This window comes from Manis javanica, chromosome 12 (genome assembly GCF_040802235.1).
Source record: "Manis javanica isolate MJ-LG chromosome 12, MJ_LKY, whole genome shotgun sequence".
Lineage (NCBI taxonomy): Eukaryota > Metazoa > Chordata > Mammalia > Pholidota > Manidae > Manis > Manis javanica.
In genome coordinates this window covers 24,945,539-24,967,893 of record NC_133167.1, presented here as the reverse complement: position 1 = coordinate 24,967,893, position 22,355 = coordinate 24,945,539, and the positions used below count along the sequence as shown (strand labels likewise).

The following is a 22,355-nucleotide window of genomic DNA, read 5'->3' as shown; positions in this document are numbered from 1 at the left end:
ATGTTAGACTAAATGATTTTATGTTAGCAGCTGCTCTCCTACATAAAGACTGCTTGGATAGTGGGTATTTTCCCAACAATATTGGTAATTCAGTCCTCAGTAGTTGAAATCTTGTTATCCTGGACTGAATTACATGAACTGCTCAAAATCACATACAGCAAATTGATAGAAGAGGTAATTATTGTTTATTTGAGAACTAACTGAGTAGACCAATGATAGCCAATGAGATCAGTTCAGCTTTAGGAATGCTATTTAGGATTCCAGCAACTTGAAGCGTCAAGTGTCTTCCTTATCTGACAAAGTCTATTAAACATGAAAAATAACCAAATGATGCTTATGCTAGAATATGCCTCAAAGGTGAATGAAAACTATATCCTAGCCTAACAATCCAGGGAAGATTTTATCTTGACTTTCTTGCTTAGTGGAAACATGAGTTCTTATGTCAGTTGAGAAAACTACAGCTTGGAAATATTTTTGTCACAGGGTTCCGAAGTCTGCATGAAGTTATCATTCTCACTTCAGGGCTATAGGTGTCACATAAGTATGCCAACAGCCAGACAAGTATTATATGCAGCCTAACTAAATGCACTGCATGCACATCCTATCTGAGCAATCAGCTAAGAAAGGCTGGTATAGCTAAACAAGTGTTCGTCTTGGGTTCCTTGCTCAATGATTTACTTAATTTGCTTTATGATACCACATGCATCCTATTCTCTATCATGTGTAGGCCAGCCCTTAAATGTAATGTTTAACCAGTTGACTTTGTCATGTGTTGTCAGTCATGATTCCCCACAATGTTCAGACCCAGCTCTAAGAGATTCTGGGAAGTGGCATAAGCCAGCTGGATGGGAAGAATGGAATAAAGATTGCTTAGAACAGAGGCAGAACTGAAGCTGAATAAATTTCAATTTGTACAGGAAGCTGAATATGCTGAATATATGTGCTTAGTGAATATTTCTAGTAATTGAAAGTTACCATCTGTAAAATACCACTTTTCAGAGGACCCACAAAGCCTTTATGCTTTAAATTATCTTTAGCCAGAGTTGAAGACTTATAACCAACTCTCAGTGCCTGTAGAGTTAGTATACGGTGGAAAAGCTTGGCCATTTTCTAGCCCTGTGATACTTTTAAGGCCACTTATAAAGTCTCTTGCCCTAAGTTTTCCCATCTGTAAAGTGGGAATAAGAATACTTGCTGTCTTAGAGGGTGACAATGAATAATAAATGAATTTGTATATATGAAATGCTTGGAGCATTGTCTGATACAAAGTAAATGCTGTATAAATGCTTGCTAATATTATTTTAGGGATCTTACAGGCACTATGTATAATGTATAAAATACTAAAGCTGTGCAAATAATATCCTAAACAAAAACTGTTAAAAGTAATTTAATCCTTTTGCTATGGAATGAACATTATCACCTCTAACTGCACTGTGTTAATTTAAAATGACTATTCAATTTTATATGCCTTATGGAATAAGCTATAACTTGCTTTTCAAAAATAAATCCCAGATGGCATTTATCTCCTGCTCATAAAATAAAGTCTAGAAAAAAAGAAATAGTCATTTTAATTTTATGACAAACAAAACAACACAGAAGTCAAGATGATGGGTAAATGGGGCACTATTTTTATGACTGAGTACATTTCAATTTTCTAATAATCATCTCATCCTTTGGCCAATAATTTCCCAATTCTGTTGGAATGAAATTAGCTTCTAAGTGTTTAGGGATGGAATTTCACTTTCATATATAACTACTGAGTTAATTTTTAGAAAGACCATAAAAGACAGGATGTTATTTTTAAAATATCATCTGTAGTATTACTTAAATGATGAACATGTTCTTTGATAACATGTAAGGTGTAAGCAGATATTTAAAGAGACATATAGTAAATTTTGAGGGTCATTTATCAATATACAAAGGGCCATACAGTCTCAGTCACAGCTCCTTAAACGATGACCTTGTAGCATGAAAGCAGCCATCCATAGACAACAAGGAAATGAATAGATGTGGCTGTGTGCCAATAACACTGTATTTAGGAGAACAGGCAGCAGCATGATGGATCTGGCCCATGGACTATAGTTTTCTGTCCCCTGGTCCATAGAATTCCATTTCCGTCCTTATTTTTACTAGGGTAAAAAATACATGTACATGTATATAATGTGTACTTGCACACTTGTACACATGTGTGCATGTGTACTTGAAAATCATGAAGGTAAGTATAAAAACTATGCAACATTAAGGAACTTAAAGAGGAAACATTTTCCTGATATTTTCTTTGTGATATTTTATTCAGCATTCATTGATTAAGTACCAAAGGACTATTTCTGTCTGAACAAGGTCCAGAGCTGATCTGCCATTTCAAATTTTTTTTAAGATCAATCTACAAGTTTTAATACACTTTTAATCAAAACTACCTTTAACAATTCTTTAAGCAGTCTTAAATTATTGTATATAGACCTCTGTATAATAATGTTTTATATATTCCAAATTTAAGAACTACTGAACTGGACTAAAGGGGGAAAAAAAATCTGTATTCAGAAGTCTGGTTGGTCAAATTTTTTCCCCTAAAATAACTGTCAAATTATTTGAGGGAATGGAACATGCAACTGTTTCTTCTTGCCTGCAGGATTTTCTTTATTTTTTTTAATGTTAAGCTTCCTGAACTGTAATATTCATTAATAGACTTTTGGTGCTGCACATTCTGTGTGAATTCTCACAGAGTAGGTGAACTAATACACGTCAAAGCACATAATACAGAACCTGGCCCAGATAATGTTTGTGACTTTTGAATAAACTCTTGTCTGCTCTTACCCATATACACAGTCCTCTGAAGGGTCATAGAGAAGAAATGAGCCACCTGCTTCTTCCTTCCCAAGTTTACATTCCCTACTGGGTCATGAAGTGTAGTTAATAGCTATCACCGTTTGAGTCTTAGGGTTCCTTACTTGTAGAGTAGTATCTTCCTTCATATGATGGGATCCACTCTACCGGGTGTGAAACCACACAGGCTTTGGCAAAAACACATAGAGATGCATAGATTTAGACACCTGTTGTAAGAGAGCAGGACTTCAAAATGGGCCTCAGCTCTTCCCCTTGCATTTACCACTTATTATTGAGGATGATTATACCTTAATGGCTTAGAAGCTACAAGAAAAGCCTAGTGCCTTCTCGTAATTGTGTTTATTTCTAGGTAGCACTCCAGTAAGAAGTACTCTGTGTTGTTCTAGTGGAATTTCTAAGCAGAACTACTAATCCAGAATGACTTTAGGATTCTGAATGTCAAGATAAGTTTAGTGCTATACAGAGAAAATTTAATTAGTTAAATTCCTCTGCATTCTGTGCTGGAGGGAATCAATACAAACTGGGCTAGAGGCCCAGTCCTCTAAAGCTTACTGGATATAATTAATGATTTAATAGTATGAGTATATTCTCCTGGGAGAGAATATAATTGCTAGCTATTTATTAGCTGAAAACAATTTACACAATTTAAAGTTTTGTTTTTCCTTGGATAATACTTATGAAGCTTCACTGGAGTGAAGCTAGGAAGTAGAAAAAGCATACAACAGTTGACATTTTTACTTTTTTCCAAACACCTGAAAGAGTGTCTAGCTGATTGTAAATGTTCACATATGACTATAGAGATCAACCATGAAGTTCATCTCACAGTCTCATAGCTACCCAGTATAAAAAGAGAAAGCCATGAATTGAATTTGGTATGGATATACATGATATAATTAATGTATATGGATTAGATATTATTAATTACTAATTTCCTAAATTCTTTTTTTTAACAGAAAGAAGCCAGAACACGTTATCAACCCTTTGAGAACACAGCACAACGGACTTCCTTTACTACTTCCTTGAATAGGTAAGACCCTGTTCTCTCTACAATAGAAGAGCTACTCACAATTCTGAAAAATAACTCTTTGTTAAGGAGATTTAAAAAAAAATCTTTATAAATAAATATCAATTCATTTTGATAAGGGAGAAATACACATGAATGCCACAGGTAATAGATTTAGGATTATTAAAATAGCACTGCATGATGTTTTGAGTGTTTTAACAGTGAAAGAATGAAAAATTCATTCTCCAAAATGCGGATCAGACTCATCCTGTCTCCCCTGCTATTGCTAACAATACCAGCAGTAGTTTCTGAACACTTACTATGTGCCAGGCATGATCCTACATGATTTACTGTCCATAAACTAACCCATTAGTTCCTTACAACAGCTCTGTGAGTAGATATAGGGATCACCCCCAGGGGCATGAGGCAGAGAAAGGAGGCAGGTAGATTTAGGAGTTTGCCCACAAAGTTGTATACACGGGTCTGGGAGTCGCAGGCACTGAAAGGCCCTCCAGCCCTTGCTGTTATGGGAGAGCAGTTTCATGCTGTGGTGGAAATGCCCAGCCATTAGGCTCTCCTGTGTTCTGAGTTGGTTCTCTCTTAAGTTATAGAACAAAAAAATTCATTTACTGAAAAGCCATAGCAAGTAAACATGTATTTGATGTTTGTACTTGTTATTTTACAGTTGTTGCATTGAGAAATAATAAAGGAATGTATGTAAGTAAAGACATACGAAGGTATATAAGTAAATAAAGGAGTGTATATACTTTAGGTTAGTTTACAAGCAGAAAGAATATTTGACTTTATTTTACATCTTCCTTTAAACCCTAAATTCCTCGATAAAAGCAGAATAATGTGACAAAAGGAATACAAATGAATGATTGCTTCGTCTAGGAAATGAAGACTACATTTTCATTTAATTTCTTCTTATTAGAAGGACTGAATATCCAGTCTTAAATTGGCCACAGCAATGTAAGTTTCACTGCTTTTACTATTTCTTTATTATTTTGCTTCTATCAAGAACATTTACAAAATTTTCAAAGCAAAATATAGAAAACATTGTAATAAATACCTAAATATCAGCCACGTGGATTAAACAACTGCTAATATTTAGTTTTCTTCAAATATTCATCTTTTCTAAAGACAGAAACCATCACAGAAAAAGCAAAAGCTCACTTTGCTCCCTTTCCTTTCTTCCTAAAAGGTGTCACAATCCTGATGATGATACAACCTTCTTTTGCATGTTCTAATGGTTTAATGGCATGTTCTAATAGTTCTAATTATTTAATGTGTATAAAATATTATGTCATATAATTATCTGTACTTGAAAAGTTTACCCAAATGGTATCATACTATAGATATTCTCCTGCAGCCTGCTTTCACCCACCGTTATATTTAGAGATTCATGCATATAGATATATGAAGCTCTGGGTGACTCATTCTGTCATAAAGTTGACTCATTTTAATGTTTCAATCATCTGATGCTTACTATTATTAATTATTACTTCTAAATAACTTTCAGAAACTTGAAGATTTAATGCTGAAACGATTTAAGTATGGCTTTCAAAGTATCTTTGGGATTTGTGTGAAAGAAATTTGAAGTTCTTAATATGTGACATCATGCCAATTCTGTTTATGTTCATTTTTTTCTATTAGGAACGCATTTGCTATGGGCTCTAAGGATCTTGGTAACTAATGGGACTTACACTTTTACTACTTTGTCATAACACAATAATTGAAATCTGTTTTATTTACCCACAGGTGAAATACTGACTATTCCCAAATACAATGTAAATACTCCCTTTGAAATTTAAAAGATACTTAATAAAAACACTCTTGTTGGCTCATGGTAATTGCTCATATTCCCTTCCAAAATCATGAGAGAAACTTAAAGAATTTTTCCTAATTTTTTCTAACACTGCAGTTAATTCTAGAATTTAAGGTAAAAGGCCAATCAATATACACTAGGTAGATTTATAGATGTAGAATCTTATAACTGTTTTATTCTCTGAAGGAAGTAAATTACTACTCTGGCAGAGTCAGGCCGGGAAAGAACAGATAAACTAACTTTGCTGGGCTAATATGAGGAAATACAAGACTTGATGTAGGCCTTGTAGGTCAGAAGCGCAGTGCAATTTTGCATATGTGGAAATTGAGGACCCTGTATGTCAGCAAACTTAGTCAAGATCATATAATGATTGTAAGGCCTAGATTCAAACTCATCTCTCCTAGACTCCAAAACTATACTGCCTACCAGAAAAAGAATTGGGAAAACCTAACTTATGTGACATATAAATAGCAGTTTCATTTATTCCACCAGTATTTTATGTGAGTTGAAGGAATTGATGTTAGAAAAGCAAGGAATGCACAATATCCACCCATAGTGAGTAAACAGGCTGACAATAGCAAAGGTCCCTTCAATGACGCCATAAAGGTGACTATTTAATTAGAGATCTCTATTTTGCTCTGCTATCTTAACATTGTTTACCAGGAAATTACCTTTGTAGTCACCTAGCCATGCCTATTAAATTTAATTGAATGGGATAAGAGGAGTGCAAATGTTTTGTAAATGACCAAATCTTTGGAATCATTTGTGAATATTACTAATTATTCTGTAAAATTTAGAACTGAATTTTTCAAACCTAATACATATAATTCTAAATATAAAGGTTGATGTATGCCTCTGAAGTTTAGTAGTATTAACTTCATATAGGATCAGCATCTCTTTGAACACAAAAGCCCCATGTAAACATTACAGTGTAGTAAACACCCTGATGATTTATTTCCAGCTCCACCACCTTTTAGAGGCACATTGTTTAACCTCCTTAAGCCTCATAACAGATAATAATAGTACCAAGCTCATGCTTGTTCAGAATCTGATAATTTCTCATGATCTCTACCTGTTTCATTGGAATCCACTTTCTCTCACCTTGACCTCTGCAGTAGCCTCCTTTGTTCAATCTTGCTCTTCTGTAGTCTATTGTTCACATAGTGTGATCTTTCATTCCTCTAAAATCAATTGATAGGAGTCCACCAATGGCTGCCCATAATAGTCAAAATATAGCCCACACTGCTGCTGTGGCCAGCAAGGTGCTATGTAAACAGGCATCTTCTGCCTCCCTAACATCATCTCAACATCCTCTCCTCTCATGTGCGACCTTCTGAGCTATGTCTGTACGAGTGTCCCTGTCTTGGTGGTCCTCACTTGATGAAGGACTGTACAGGCATGCAAAAGTTACTGTGGAATGTATACAATATCTTTAGTGTACATCAGTGATGGTTGCTGTTTTAAGGAATCTTTCAGTTTGTCTTAGTAGAATCCATCACTTCTGGAATGCTGAGGCACTTTCATGCATGTTTTTGACACATGATTTTTAAAGCATTATGACAGAACTTTACACTGAGGATATGTAGTTGAATCTTAATATATAGAACCAACACACAAGGCAAATTAAGGATAAATTAGCCGGGTGGAAATGAGAAAGCAATTTTAAGAGCAAAAAATATTTATTATTCCATGCCATCTTTTATCCAAATAATTAAGATTTGTCACAGCCTGACATTGCTTAAATTTTGCTTTGTCCTCAGAATAGATTGATGTCTTTTCATCATTCATAGATGGATGAAATTTATCCTTTCAGACCATTTTCTGTAAAACAGGCTGACATTTTTGTTGTTGTTTTATTTTTACAATATTCCTTGGGAGTAGCACTTGAGTGTTTACATCGTGAAAACACTTGGCGAGAAAGAAACAAACAGTAGGACCACAATGCCCCAACAGTTAAAGAAAAGAGAAAACCTGGCATTTTCCCCATCCTCTCTGAAAATAATAAGTACCTTGACTTGTGCTGAGTGCTGTCTCATCAGGGTTTAGCTTCAGTCCACGGCACACAATGTGAAAAATTTTGAAAACATTCTAAAAATAGATTTTTTGGGTAAATTAGGATATCAGATGTTCCCTTTATGAAAGCCTCTCCTAATCTATACTATCAGCTGGCAGTCACACCAGACCCCAAACTGTTCTGACTCTTACTGAGCAAGAACCTATTCCAGGGGTGAGGTTTTGAAGAGGGATGTCTTGTGGTTAACTAGAGACAGAAAGATGGAGAATTGCCCACAGTCTCTGGCAGGAGTTAAAATAACAATAACAGTCCTCCTACTTAACAGGCTGAGTCATAAGCACATTCTGCTGATTTATCAGCAATTCCAAGCAGATTGTTTGGGCTGCAATTCTGTAGGCAGAGGTGGGTGCCACCTGCTGTAAAAGGCTCTAGTTCTCGTCAGGAGGGTGCTGTTATTCAGCCTTCCCTTTTAGCAGTTTGGCCAAAAGGAGAAAGGAAAGAACAAAAATGTATTGCTGAGGAGCACTTTTTCTAATGCTTAGAATTAGAAGGTGGTTGTTATGCGTATAGTTCTTGTACTGTCCATGAGTATACATCATTTAAAAAGAGCAGTTTATTGTGGAAGGTCTTAAAAGTCAAATCTTGTTGCAAGTTTGACTTCAGAAAATTCTGTAGAACAGTTGCAGTAATCTCATCTCAGTTAATTTGGAGAAAGGGTCAAGACCAATGGAAACCTACTTTGTGCTTAAGCAGAGAAGGGAAATTATTATATGGTAACTGAGCCACCTCATAATCTGAGGGCTGTGCACTCTCACTTCCTCATCCTAGGCCTCCGGTGCATGTACCTGACCCTTTCAGTGGCCTTTGATGAATCTCCCATTTCCAAACTCTTTTAAAACTGAGCTCTCCTGCATGCTGGCACCATATGATTTTTTTTTTTCTTATACATCAGATCATTTCTTTTTCCTACTTAAAATTTTCCAATGATATAAAAGTCCAAACTCATTGAAGACCCTTCAAAACAGGGCTCCAAGCAGCTATTTCTAGACAATCTACAATTCCTCCCTCCTACTCAATTGCCTTTCTTTCCTTCTAACCACGACAGACAACTTACTGCTTCTTCAAATTAATACCTCTTTGTATACCATGTTTTTCTCATGTTACTATTGCCTTTGTCACTTTGGAAGTCCAGCCTAAATACCCATTTTCCCCTTGTCTGACTTACAAAAGCCTATGTCTTTTTGATTCAAATGTCCTTCCTTCTATGAAGTTTTCTTCTCTAGCCTCCAAAATGGGATCAATTGTGCCTTGGGAGAGGAAGGGCTTCCATGGCCCTTTAAGCATGGAATAGCCTACAGAAAAATCATCTTGGTGCACAGTAATTTCCATCTCTGTCTTTCTCCCTAGCTCTGTGACGTCTCCAAAGGCAAAAGTTTTGTCTTTTCCATGTTTGTGCCTCCAGAACTATGTTATTAGATTTGAAACAGAAAAATATTTAATGAATTATTTTTAATAGTTAACAACAATAAATAATAATTCAAAGAATGAGAATGTGGTAAATAAACAAGGGATTAATGAAGTGGAAAATAAATGAGTTGTAGCTCCAGGTAGGTTTATAAAATAGGTTTATGGTGGTGGTGGTGGTTTTATTGTTGTTTCTTTTGTGTGTGTGATTGCTTGTGTGTCTTGGATAGAAAAAAAATAGCTTATAGTCAAAAAGTAAGGGAAGGAGCATGACGCTGTAGGTCCACAGGGAATATTTAAGAAAACAACCTTTGGAGGAGGCAGGAAAGATATGATAGAGGATAGACAGAGTAATATTGACAAAAACAAGGGCCACCTGCTTCTCTGAGGAAAGATGGAGACAATGAGGGAGGATAGAGACAGGGGAGACCAGAAGTGGACCAACAAAGTCTTTTATCTCCTGTCTCAAGAAAGACAGAGCTTCCACTTTGCCCTCAGCAAGCATCAGACGGTTTTCAGGTTCTCTGAAAGTGATTGCAAATTCTGTCTCCACCTTGGCCACAAAGCGGGTATTACAAAAGGACCAACCCAAAGGCTGGGCCATCTCTGCTCCAGCCACACCGGAAAATTAGAGGGGTGTGAAGGGAATCATTTCAGGAGAGCAGTAGGAAATGCTCTTTTCTCAAGTTTGCTCTCTCACTTCTCCCACTCCAACACCCACAGGCTATTCTGGCTGCTGTCAGGGTTTGCTGCGCAGGCAGTAAATGTGGGAGAGTTAAATTTGTTTGATTTAACCCTGTTGCCTCTATTAGTCTCATCCTTTTTTTCCCTTAATCTCATTATTCTTTTCTTCAAACCAAGTATATTAGTTAGGATTGGCTAATGGCTAAAACAAATGGATCCAGAAATGTGTCATAACTTTCATGGATAGGCATGTGGGTTGGGAGGCTGTCTGTCCTCTTCATGGTCAACTAGGGATCCAGATTAGTGGGGCCACTTTCCGACAGAGGATACTTCCATTTGTGGCTTTCCTTGGCCATTGTTGCCCTCCAGGAGTAAAGTGGCAAAAACCAAGGAGGAGAACACGGGAGCTGAATGTGAAGCAACCCCAGGCGTAAACGTACCACATCTGCTCGTATCCCACAGGTGAAAGCTGAGTCACTTGACCACACCTACCTGCAAAGGATGTTAGGAAATAAGACTTCTGCTGTGTGCTCCAGAAAAACAAGAAAGAGATTTTGGTAAATTGCTACTAGTCTCTGTTACACTAAGGGAAAAATCCATAGAATTAATGTATTTGAACATCTCGATTGAATAGCTCAAACCCTGGCAACAATTGAAGACAGTCATACCATAGAGATAAAACTGAATCATAATTTATTTCAATATTATATTAAAATAGTAAATATATTAGGTACATCGGTTTATCAAAGTTAATTCTTACAGAAGTACACAAAATATTTTTAAAACCTTCCTTATAGAACTAGGTCTTGTGTCCAAAAATATAATGGCTAAAAAAAAAAAGAGTAGTGCCTAGTACTACACTTGGTTTTCTTCAATAACGTCTTACTGAATGAATCAGTCGATTAGTTACTAGATGTAGAAAGCTTCATTGGGAAACAAAATAAATATTTGTACTTTGATAAATTTCTAAAATTCGTTATAAGAAAGACGTGAGTTAAATGGACAAAACTTATCTTGAACTGAAGACGGATGTGGCCTTTTAAAGAAAAATAAGAAAAAACATTGAGGAAAAAGCACACAAGTATTACTTTTGAAAAAATGTTCAAGACTTTTGATGTTTTTGTGAATTCACAAATACTCATGCATAAGCCTCACATCATATTTTGTATTTGTTCCATCAATCCATCAATCCTATTTGGGCAGTCGTAAATATTGGTACTTACATGGAGGGTTAGCAGTGCATCTGATTTTATTTTTTCTGAATGAGATATCGTGTCACAATGCTGTATAAAAACCATTCCATCAGCTAAATATTGATCTACAAAATCAACTTACCTGCTGAATAATTCTGTCATGGAATTTCAGTTCCCTTTGACTAGGGAATGCTTGCTTTTTGTGAAAATACAGCATAGCATCAATTGGATGATTAGTGGTTTTGGAGGTTAAGACTCTTTTTCCCTTTGCAAGCAGGCAGCAGTTGAGTCAAGCTTTCATGGCATCAGAGAACATTTTAAAATTAAGAAACCCTAATAAAAGTAGCTTTTGCTACAAGTACACAGGCAAAGGCAGTGTGATGCTTCAGCCTGTGTGAGAAGAATAAAGTGATGAGCAAAAACCCAACGCGGCTGAATCTGAAGGCTGAGTCCTTCACAGTGTCTCTGTCAGATCTTTCTTCCTGAGAAGTATAATGATTTACTTAAACCTGCTAATTTCTTGCAACTATTTTTTTTTAACTCTTTTCCTTTTTTTACCCACCCCCTGCACTTTTTTTTAATGAATGTCAAGGACTCTGGTTGTACCATGTGCTCAGTAATTACTACAGAAGGCAGTTTGATTCTGAGATAGTTGTAGACTCTGTAAGAGAAATTTAGAATTCATTAAAGTGAGGGGGTGCCAAAGCTTGAGTCATTTGAAACCATTGTGAACAGAGCTCTAGGGAAGATCCGGTAGTAATCAATCTTGAATAAAGAGCAGAGAGCCAAGACAATCAAAAAGGCCTTTATCCAAGACAGACTGCTGTGGTCCTAGAAAGTTCTTTCTACAGGGAAGCAGTGTGTAAGCCTTCTTGTTTTTGGCTTGTGTATTCCTTTTTGGCATATATTATGCCCAAACATCCAGTTGGAGTGGGTCTTGTTTTTGGAACCTGAGAATGCTAAAGAAAACTTGTTTTAAAAGCAAGAGGAATTGAAAATACAGCAATATAATATAATATGCATGCACACTCACGTATAATATACCTATACAGACATATACCTATGGATCATTTAAATATATATGGTAAAAGTATTATTGAATGGAATATGAGGACAGGGAAATTCTTTGAAGAAGCTGTGTAGGGAAGTAACATACTGATGTATAATTTATATATAGTTTTCTCATTGCAGAGCTGAGTAACTATATGACAGAGTTTAAAATACGTGTACATAGGAAATACATAGGAAACCCTTCTTTTATTTTTCACAATAGTTTAAGTCATGACAAGCCTATCTTGCAAATGTTGTTTCTGGCATCCAGAATCTACTGACCTTTCATCCTCTTCATGCCCCTGTGATGGGGCTGCCATCATCTCTCAGCTGACTGATGACAGTAAGGTCCTCCTGTCTGGACTCTGTTTCCAGTTTTGCTCTATTTCCCATGTAGCAGAGGATTGTCTCTCAAACAGTTATTACCATGCTGCTCAAAAGCCCGCACGGACTTCTCAGTCTACTTTTTCCCCCCAGCTTTATTGTGATATAATTGACATATAACATTGTGTATGTTTAAGTCATACAGTGTGTTGATTTGATACACTTATATATTACAAAATGATTACCATCATAGCATTGGCTAACTCTTCCATAATATCACATAATTACCATTTGTTTGTTGTGGTGAGAGAACACTTAAGATCTACTCTGTTGGCACCTTTAATAAACAATACAGTATTATTAACTGTAATCACTATGCTATACATTGGATCCCCAAAACTTATTGATCTTACAACTGGAAGGTTATACCCACTGACCACCATCTCCTCATTTCCTTCCTTCCCATAATACTTAGAAAGAAATCCAGGCTCTTCACCAAGTTCTACAGGATCCTACATGACCTCGCTCTGCTTAGCTCTCCTAGGACTCCCTGTATCTTACTCCAAGTTAGCTTCAAACACACGGTGCTCATTATGCCCAGCCCAGCGTCTGTATACCTACATCACCCACCCCCTTCCTGGAATATCTTACGTGTTTCTTTGAATAGGTAGCACCCTCCCTATTACTTGAGTCTCTACTCTGAGCTCACCTCCTTAGAGATACTTCCCTGACCACCCTATCAAAAATAGTGCCTTTCTCTTGCCTTCATAAATTTTTTTCATTTTATATTATACATTAAATATTAGAACTGTTAAATTAATGTAATGTTAAATTAAAAAGTAATATTCTCATTAAATATTAAATTTTGTATTTTAATTATGTGTTTGGTTACTCTGTACTTTATTAAAATGTAACTTTCATAAGATAGGAATTTTTTTTGACCTGTAGCACTTGGAGAGAACTCCCTGTGTCTCTAAATAAAGATCTCGTATCTTTTCCCATCTCCAATCTCACTACTACTACCTTAATTCAAACCTATATGTGCTCTCTTATTGATCATTGCATTACTGACCATCTATCCACTTTTTCCTGTTTTCTGACTATAACCTTCTACAACTCTTTCTCTGGCTCATCTTACCATTCATTTGCTTAAAGTGTCTCTGTGGTATGCCATTAATAATGATAACATTTATACTGCACAGCTTGAAAAACAAGATGCTTCCTAATCTGAACACTTTCCTCTCTCTGCGGTATTTCCCGCTGCTCCTCTTTCTGGCACTCTGAAACATCCCTGGTGCTTTCCAGCGTGTTTCCAGTTCTCTTATGCCCCCATGTCTCTGTGTGGCTGTTTCGGGGTATAGAATTAGGCCCTTGTCCACCATGAATGCCCTTCAAGATTGAAAGCAGGTTTTGACATTCTGAAGTCTCCTGTGAACTTCCTAATTTCTGTAGAACATCCATAGAATCCCTTTATACCTCGATTAAAGCACTATCATTTTGTCACCTAAATTTTGTTGATGTGTTGGTTTCTCCCAGTAGCTCCTTAAGACCAAAAACAGAGTCTTGATTATATTTGCATATCTTCAGTATCTAGAACCATGCCTGTGACATAATAGGTGTTCAGTAAATATTCTTAAATTTCACTGTCAGAAGAGAAAATTTCCTAACCTCATATTTCTCTCTTTACTGCTTATGCTTAAAGCACTTACCTCACTTACTTTCTTTTAATTAAAGATGAATAAGTTAAGTTCCGTCTTATTTTTAAATTACTTCCGGAAAGACTTCTACTCTTTCCTAAGAAATTTTGGTTTCCTTCACATTTAACATCTTTGATGCCTCAAAGGAGGTATAGCTATGTACCGTAATTTGTGTTATCCTGAATTTACCAAGAAAATATTTATATTGAATTGAAATGTCTGTTTCCCTTTGTTTTTTATGATTAAAAGGCTAGACATGGAATATAATTTTAGTTCTAGTATTCCATTATAATTTATTTTTAAAAAACAATAAAGAGAGGAAAAAAGAAAGATGGAATTAAATCTTGCTGCTTACAAATTTTAAACCAAAATCCCCACTGGAAATATGGATCTCATGTGATGGTACATGATGTTTATTTGTGGCCATTTTCTTGGAGAAAAGCAGTTATCTAGGGCATTTTTGTATCACTGAGTTTCTTGGTCTAATCTCAAGTTCACCCTTTTTTGTGTGTGTAACTTTGGACTTCCTAACCTAAATTTGGAGAATTTCTTTTCCTTTTGATTTAGCTCCTAGTTTAATCCAAAACAAACTTTCAAAAAAATCAAAGCAAATATTTTTGGCCCCATTCTTTACTGGGCGAAGAGATTGCTTTTCCATCTATTTCTGTCAGATACTTTTGAATACTCTCATCTAGTATCAAGAGAAGAGGCCCGAAGTAGAAATGATAGTCTATTTGGTTTGGCCAAATGGAGATCTTTGAGCCATGCCCTGGAAGTCCCATCACCCGTGTCCTCTAGTCTGATGCCATATTCTGACATTCTCTTTTTAAATAGTACAGCACTTCCTTTATAGGCTTTTAGAAATAATAAGAAAAGCATTTCTTACTGTAATTACTGATGCCTAAGTGTTTTGAGAAACATTGCTAAATAGATTTTGTGATCTTTTCTTTGTTGTCAAACTAAAGCCTGTTGTTTTTAAACAAAACCAAAAGGTTTCAATACAGCCTTTAAAAAAGAAGATTATGTAGAATTGGTCCATATGCTTCCCTGTTGTTGAGAAGCCATTTCTTAATTCCCAAATTTACTTCTGGTACCCAAGTTCCTCAGTGTAGAATTGAAAAGAATTTCAGAAAATGTTTTAGAGATTAATAGTGGCAGAAGCAGGAAGATTCTCCAGATTTTTCTATTCAGTATTTCTATAAAAACATTAAGGTGAATTCCTGGATTTAAGGATTAAAAGTTTAAAAATCACGGAGTGCCAAATAAAAGCACAGACAGAACCTGTCTGAATGAAGCAAGTTTCCTCCTTCCATGTGCCTCTTGCCTCAGTTTATCTGGAGTCCCAGGAAGGCAAGCAGCACTCTGCACTGGCCCTTTCTGCCTTTTCAGGGTTATTGTTATCAGCAACACCTCTAACCGGCCCAAAGATTTCTCTCAGCATTGTCTGCCACTTTCTCTCCCCTTCTCCTACTGTCATTAAAATAGCATAAAGTTCCTACCCTTTATCCATGCAGTTGTTAGGATAAAATGTTAACAATGCATTGGGTTTTTTAAAGAGTAAGCACTGTACAATGAATATACTTTAAAAATTAATATCCTGCTCAAAATTTCTGTAACTTTTCTAGAAATATGTTTCATTTTTAAATGAATGGTTTTTACACTCAAAATCATGCTTTTATTTGCTCTTGGCCAGGTCCTGTTTGCCTAACTTGCCCATGATGGGTCTGTTTTTACATCAAAGTGTTTTTACCTATGGGCCCACTGTATAATGTTGCCACTTCTGTGCCTATATTTCAGTAAGACTTTTAGATATGCAATTGGAATAGCTGTCTTTGTAGAAAAAATTAATCACTGTGGGTATTTGTCTCCTCAAATATTATTTCCAGCTTAATTTTTCACCATCTCATAAACACAGACTAATTATATATATGTATTTCAGACCTGGAGGATTTAGCAAACTTGTGTCACATGATACCACTCCAGAAGTTTGGCAGAATAGAACTACCAAGCCATAAAAATTGACCTGATTTCTAGAATTCACTCCAGGGTACACAAAGAAATGTCTGCTCAAAGAGATAAATCAAACAGTATATGAAGACTGACCCAATTGAGTCAGACCCAAGTTATGAGGGAATTCTAAATGATAAGGAATCTGTGTGCTTCCTTTTTGGCCCAACTCTAAACGAATAGAGTGAACAAGGCTACTTTTGACTTAACTCAGAATCCCCCTGAGTCGCAATTACAGGCAGCCTTGACATGGCATCGCATAGCACACAGCCTGCCCTAAGTCCAAAAGAAAAAAGGGAAGAAAAAAGAAATTGATCTCCCTTATATGACTCATACTTTACTTTTATATGACTCATTTTTTACCTTTCTCTAGAAGAAAATCAGTATTTAATATCATTAACTAGATTTTTGGAGTCTCCATAGTTGTAGAAGTTTGCTGTATTTATGAGTACATGTCATATAAACATTCTGCAGTCATCCATTTTTCTTTTTCAATATGTGTGACTCAAAAGGTTTACATTCATGGGGCATCTGTTGTGCCTTCCATTATTGCATTTACTGTGCTATCTTGTAACATACTTTTCAGACATATCTGCCTTCCTCAGTATAGTGTGAGCTCTTTGTGGCCAGAATCCATATCTTAACCATCATTGAGTTCCTAATACCTAAAAGAATTCCTGGTATAAAGCTGGTATTTAATAAATATTGACTGAATGAGATATTAGAATTCTTTATCATTATGTAATGTCCTTCTTTATCTCTTGTTACTTTCTTTGTTTTGAAGTCTATTTTGTCTGATACTACTGCTTTTTTCTCCCTATTGTTTGCATGAAATATCTTTTTCCATCCCTTCACTTTTAGTCTGTGCATGTCTTTGGATTTGAGGTGAGTCTCTTGTAAGCAGCATATAGATGGGTCTTGTTTTTTTATCCATTCAGTGACTCTATGTCTTTTGATTGGTGCATTCAGTCCATTTACATTTAGGGTGATTATCGATAGGTTTGTACTTATTGCCATTTCAGGCTTTAGATTCTTGGTTACCAAAGGTTCCAGGTTACTTTCCTTACTATCTAAGAGTCTAACTTAACTCACTTAGTATGCTGTTACAAACACAGTCTAAAGGTTCTTTTCTGTTTCTCCTTTTTCTTCCTCCTCCTTTCTTTATATATTAGGTATCAAATTCTGTACTTTTTGTCTATCCCTTGATTGACTTTGGGGATAGTTCATTTAATTTTGCATTTGCTTCGTAATTAGCTGTTCTACTTTCTTTACTGTAGTTTTATTACCTCTGGTGACAGCTATTCACCCTTAGGAACACTTCCATCTATAGCAGTCGCTCCAAAATAGAGTGCAGAGATGGTTTGTGGGAGGTAAATTCTCTCAGCTTTTACTTATCTGGAAATTATTTAATCCTTCCTTTATATTTAAATGATAATCTTGCCGGATAAAGTAATCTTGGTTCCAGGCCCTTCTGCTTCATGGCATTAAATACATCATGCCACTCCCTTCTGGCCTGTAAGGTTTCTGCTGAGAAGTCTGATGTTAGCCTGATGGGCTTTCCTTTGTATGTGATCTTATTTCTGTCTCTGGCTGCTTTTAACAGTCTGTCCTTATCCTTGATCTTTCCCATTTTGATTACTGTGTGTCTTGGTGTTGTCTTCCTTGGGTCCTTGTGTTGGGAGATCTGTGGATCTCCATGGCCTGAGAGACTATCACCTTCCCCAGCTTCAGGAAGTTTTCAGCAACTACCTCCTCAAAGACACTTTCTATCCCTTTCTCTCTCTCTCTTCTTCTTCTGGTACCCCTATAATGCGAATATTGTTCCGCTTGCATTGGTCACACAGTTTTCTCAATGTTCTTTCATTCTTAGAGATCCTTTTTTCTCTCTGTGCCTCAGCTTCTTTGTATTCCTCTTCTCTAGTTTCTATTTCATTTATTGTCTCCTCCACCGTATCCAACCTGCTTTTAATACCCTCCATCATGCTCTTCAATGATTGGATCTCCAACCTGAATTCATTCCTGAGTTCTTGGATGTCTTTCCATACGTCCATTAGAATGTTGATGATTTTTATTTTGAACTCCCTTTCAGGAAGAGTCACATGGTCCATATCATTTAAATCTTTCTTGGAAGTTGTTTTAATAATTTTACTTTGGACAAGGTTCCTTTGGCATTTCATGTTTGTATATGGTGCCCTCTAGTGTCCAGAAGTTCTATTCTGGAGCTGCTCAGCCCCTGAAGCAATGTTGGGGGTCGCGGGGGAGTGGTACTGGTGCCTGGGGGGAGGAAAGAGCTGTTCCCCGCCTCCCGGCTCCTGTGCCTGTCTCCACTGCCTGAGCCAGTGGGCCTGTCACACAGGTATAATATTTTATCCCAGGGCAGCCGGATATGGATCCCTGCTTTCCACAAGCGGCCGGAATCCCAGTCTCCCCAGGAACTCTGCCTGTATTAACTTTCCAACCTGGTAGTCATGCGAGTCTCATGAAAGCATCATGAAATGTAGGTTTGTGCTCCCAGAGCAGATCTCCAGGGCTAGGTATTCAGCAGTCCCAAGCCTTCCACTCCCTCCCTGCTCTGTTTCTCTTCCTCCCTCCAGTGAGCTGGGGTGGGGGAGGGGCTCGGGTCCCGCGGAGCCACAGCTCTGGTACATTACCCCGTTCGGTGAGGTCTGCTCTTTTCTCCAGGTGTGTGCAGTCTGACGCTGCCCTCTTTCCTGTTGCTCTCTCAGGATTAGTTGTGCCAACTATATTTTCTAATTGTATCCAGTTTTAGAAGGAAGTCTCTGTCTCTCCTCTCACGCCACCATCTTTAATCCTCTCCCCTGAATGAGATATTAGAAAGCATAATAAATATACTGAGGATTGATAACAATCTGAAAATTAGATGAAGTCTTAATACTCACTAAAGCAATTTACCAACAGTATTTCTCAAGAAAATAATCCAGTTCTTAAGCCACTTAGGCTCTCTATCTTTTTCTGAACATTTGCTATTTCCTTCTTTAAATGTCTCATCAGAAGAATGCAACCTGATCAGGTTGTGTGTCTTTGTAACCTGCTGTAACATATCAAAAGGAAGAAATTAAAAAAAGGAATTCCATCTTATATGACTCATTAAACATCAAGGAAAATATTCTCTAACACTACACAGCTTAATTAAAAAGAGCTCTTTAGAACATAGTACGTAACTAGACCACAAACTGAAATTAATAAAATAATTTCAATCATTTTAAATCAATAAAATATGAGCTCCTTTAGCATAAGGGCTGTATATTTTTCTTCTATTCCCAGTCATTCCCTATTACCTGTTACATAGAGCCTTTCCATTAATGGTTTGGAGACATTCTTCAATAGGTAATTGTTTAATGAATAAAGATTTGTAGTTTTAGAGTTGCAGTTCATTTTAGAAGTAATATAGGGCAGTGTCCTATCAGTCAAAATCAAACTTGATTCTATAATTTTCATAACAGGATGGTCTTTGCTTGATCTTATCTACTGACAAGGAGTGCATTGAGTTCAAAGGAATACAGAAAACAAGGACTATGACTGATTATACTGTAAGACTATATACACTTATTACATTTGGAATAAATCTCAATTGAAACATGTTAGAGGCAAAGCATTAGTCACATTTGTGGAAAGAATTGCCCATCAAAAGATAAAGGCACTGTGCAGCTCAGATAAATTGGCAAGAAACAGAGTAAATGGTATCTTGCTTAAAATTTCCCAGGACTTCATCCCCTCCTCTGCCTTAATTAGCCGAAAGCAAATCCCATTCAGGGAAAATCATGAAGTATTTAATTTTTGAATTTATGCTTTTACATACATTCCTCACTTCCAGTTCACCATCATTTTTTTTTGGTATCATTAATATACAATTACATGAGCAACATTATGGTTACTAGACTCCCCCATTATCAAGTCCCCACCACATATTCCATTACAGTCCTGTCCATCAGTATAGTAAGTAAGATGCTAGAGAATCACTACTTGTCTTCTCTGTGTTATACTGCCTTCCCCATGCCCCGCCCCCTACATTATGTGTGCTAATCATAATACCCGCTTTTCCCCCTATCCCTCCCTTCCTCCCCAGTCCCTTTCCCTTTGGTAACTGTTAGTCCATTCTTGGGTTCTGTGAGTCTGCTGCTATTTTGTTCCTTCAGTTTTTTCTTTGTTCTTATACTCCACATATGAGTGAAATCATTTGATACTTGTCTTTCTCCGCCTGGCTTATTTCACTGAGCATAATACCCTCTAGCTCCATCCATGTTGTTGCAAATGGTAGGATTTGTTTTCTTCTTATGGCTGAATAATATTCCATTGTGTATATGTACCACATCTTCTTTATCCATTCATCTACTGATGGACACTTAGGTTGCTTCCATTTCTTGGCTATTGTAAATAGTGCTGCAATAAACATAGGTGTGCATATGTCTTTTTCAAACTGGGCTGCTGCATTCTTAGGGTAAATTCCCAGAAGTGGAATTCCTGGGTCAAATGGTATTTCTATTTTGAGTTTTTTGAGGAACCTTCATACTACTTTCCACAATGGTTGAACTAATTTACATTCCCACTACAGTGTAGGAGGGTTCCCCTTTCTCCAAATCCTCACCAACATTTGTTGTTGTTTGTCTTTTGGATCCTAACTGGTGTGAGGTGATATCTCATTGTGGTTTTAATTTGCATTTCTCTGATGATTAGCAATGTGGAGCATCTTTTCATGTGCCTGTTGGCCATCTGAATTTATTCTTTGGAGAAGTGTCTGTTCAGCTCCTCTGCCCATTTTTAATTGAATTATTTGCTTTTTGTTTGTTGAGGTGTGTGAGCTCTTTGCATCCATTCATTTTGGATGTCAACCCTTTATCGGATTTGTCATTTATGAATATATTCTCCCGTACTGTAGGATGCCTTTTTCTTCTATTGATGATGTCCTTTGCTATACAGAAGCTTTTCAGCTTGATATAGTCCCACTTGTTCATTTTTGCTTTTGTTTCCCTTGCCCAGGAAGATATGTTCATGAAGAGGTTGCTCATGTTTATGTCCAAGAGATTTTTGCCTATGTTTTTTTCTAAGAGTTTATGGTTTCATGACTTACATTCAGGTCTTTGATCCATTTTGAGTTTACCTTTGTATATGGGGTTAGACAAAGGTCCAGTTTCATTCTCCTACATGTAGCTGTCCAGTTTTGTCAATACCAGCTGTTGAATATGCTGTCATTTCCCCATTGTATGTCCATGGCTCCTTTATCATATATTAATTGGCCATATATGTTTGGGTTAATGTCTGAACTCTCTATTCTGTTCCACTGGTCTGTGGCTCTGTTCTTGTGCCAGTACCAAATTGTCTTGATTACTGTGCCTTTGTAGTAGAGCTTGAAGTTGGGAAGCAAGATACCCCTGCTTTATTCTTCCTTCTCAGGATTGCTTTGGCTATTCAGGGTTTTGTGGTTCCATATAAATTTTAGAACTATTTGCTCTAGTTCATTGAAGAATGCTGTTGGTATTTTGATAGGGATTGCATTGAATCTGTAGATTGCTTTAGGCAGGATGGCCATTTGTTTGACAATATTAATTCTTCCTAGCCAAGAGCATGGGATGAGTTTCCATTTGTTAGTGTCCTCTCCATCATTCTTTTTTTCTTTACATGACTGCCATTTTCTACTCCAACTTTTCAGGTTTTATTTGTTTTTTTTTTTCTTTAATTCTAATCTTTTTGTGATAAATGGCCCTGCCTTCAATTTCACCTGGGTTGTGGCCCTGTTCCCACCACCCATAAAGAAATCTCTGATACATCTCTGAAGATTTCAAGCTGGAAAAAGTTTGAAACAAGATCATTAATTGTCAAAATCCAAATTACAATTTCCCTCTTAAGCTTTTGATCCTGAAGCTTAAATTTATTCTTGAAGAAAATTTTATTAAAGTTATTATGATGAATTTCTCCTCAAATAGGAAAGAAAAATACTGATCTAGGGGTCAAAACTGATTTGTTCATTGGTTGTAAATTTAGTCACATGGTTATGAAACTAACATTCAGATTTAGCACCATTTCTGTTTACAAGTGGAAGAGCCAGGATTCCACTCTAATTTTCTCTCATTTCCTGTTTGGAAATCTATTACTTATTTCACCATATCTCCAATACCTTAGTGCTGGTCCTTAGTTAATATCATCAGTAGAGACTAAAGCTTTAGAGCATTTTAAATATAATTTATTTCTGATATGTATATAAGGTATTTATTAGTCCTCTTACATAATG

General features: G+C 36.5%; 1 protein-coding gene across 28 annotated transcripts in view; it reads left to right on the top strand.

The window, feature by feature from the left end:
- MAP2 (microtubule associated protein 2) overlaps nt 1–22,355 on the top strand; it is a 281,142-nt gene that overhangs the window by 177,020 nt on the left and 81,767 nt on the right. For all 28 annotated transcript variants that reach the window (XM_073218195.1, XM_073218194.1, XM_073218188.1 and 25 more), the window contains one exon: nt 3,798–3,871. The gene's annotated coding sequence lies outside the window, so the exon portion shown is untranslated. The remainder of the gene's footprint in view (nt 1–3,797; nt 3,872–22,355) is intronic.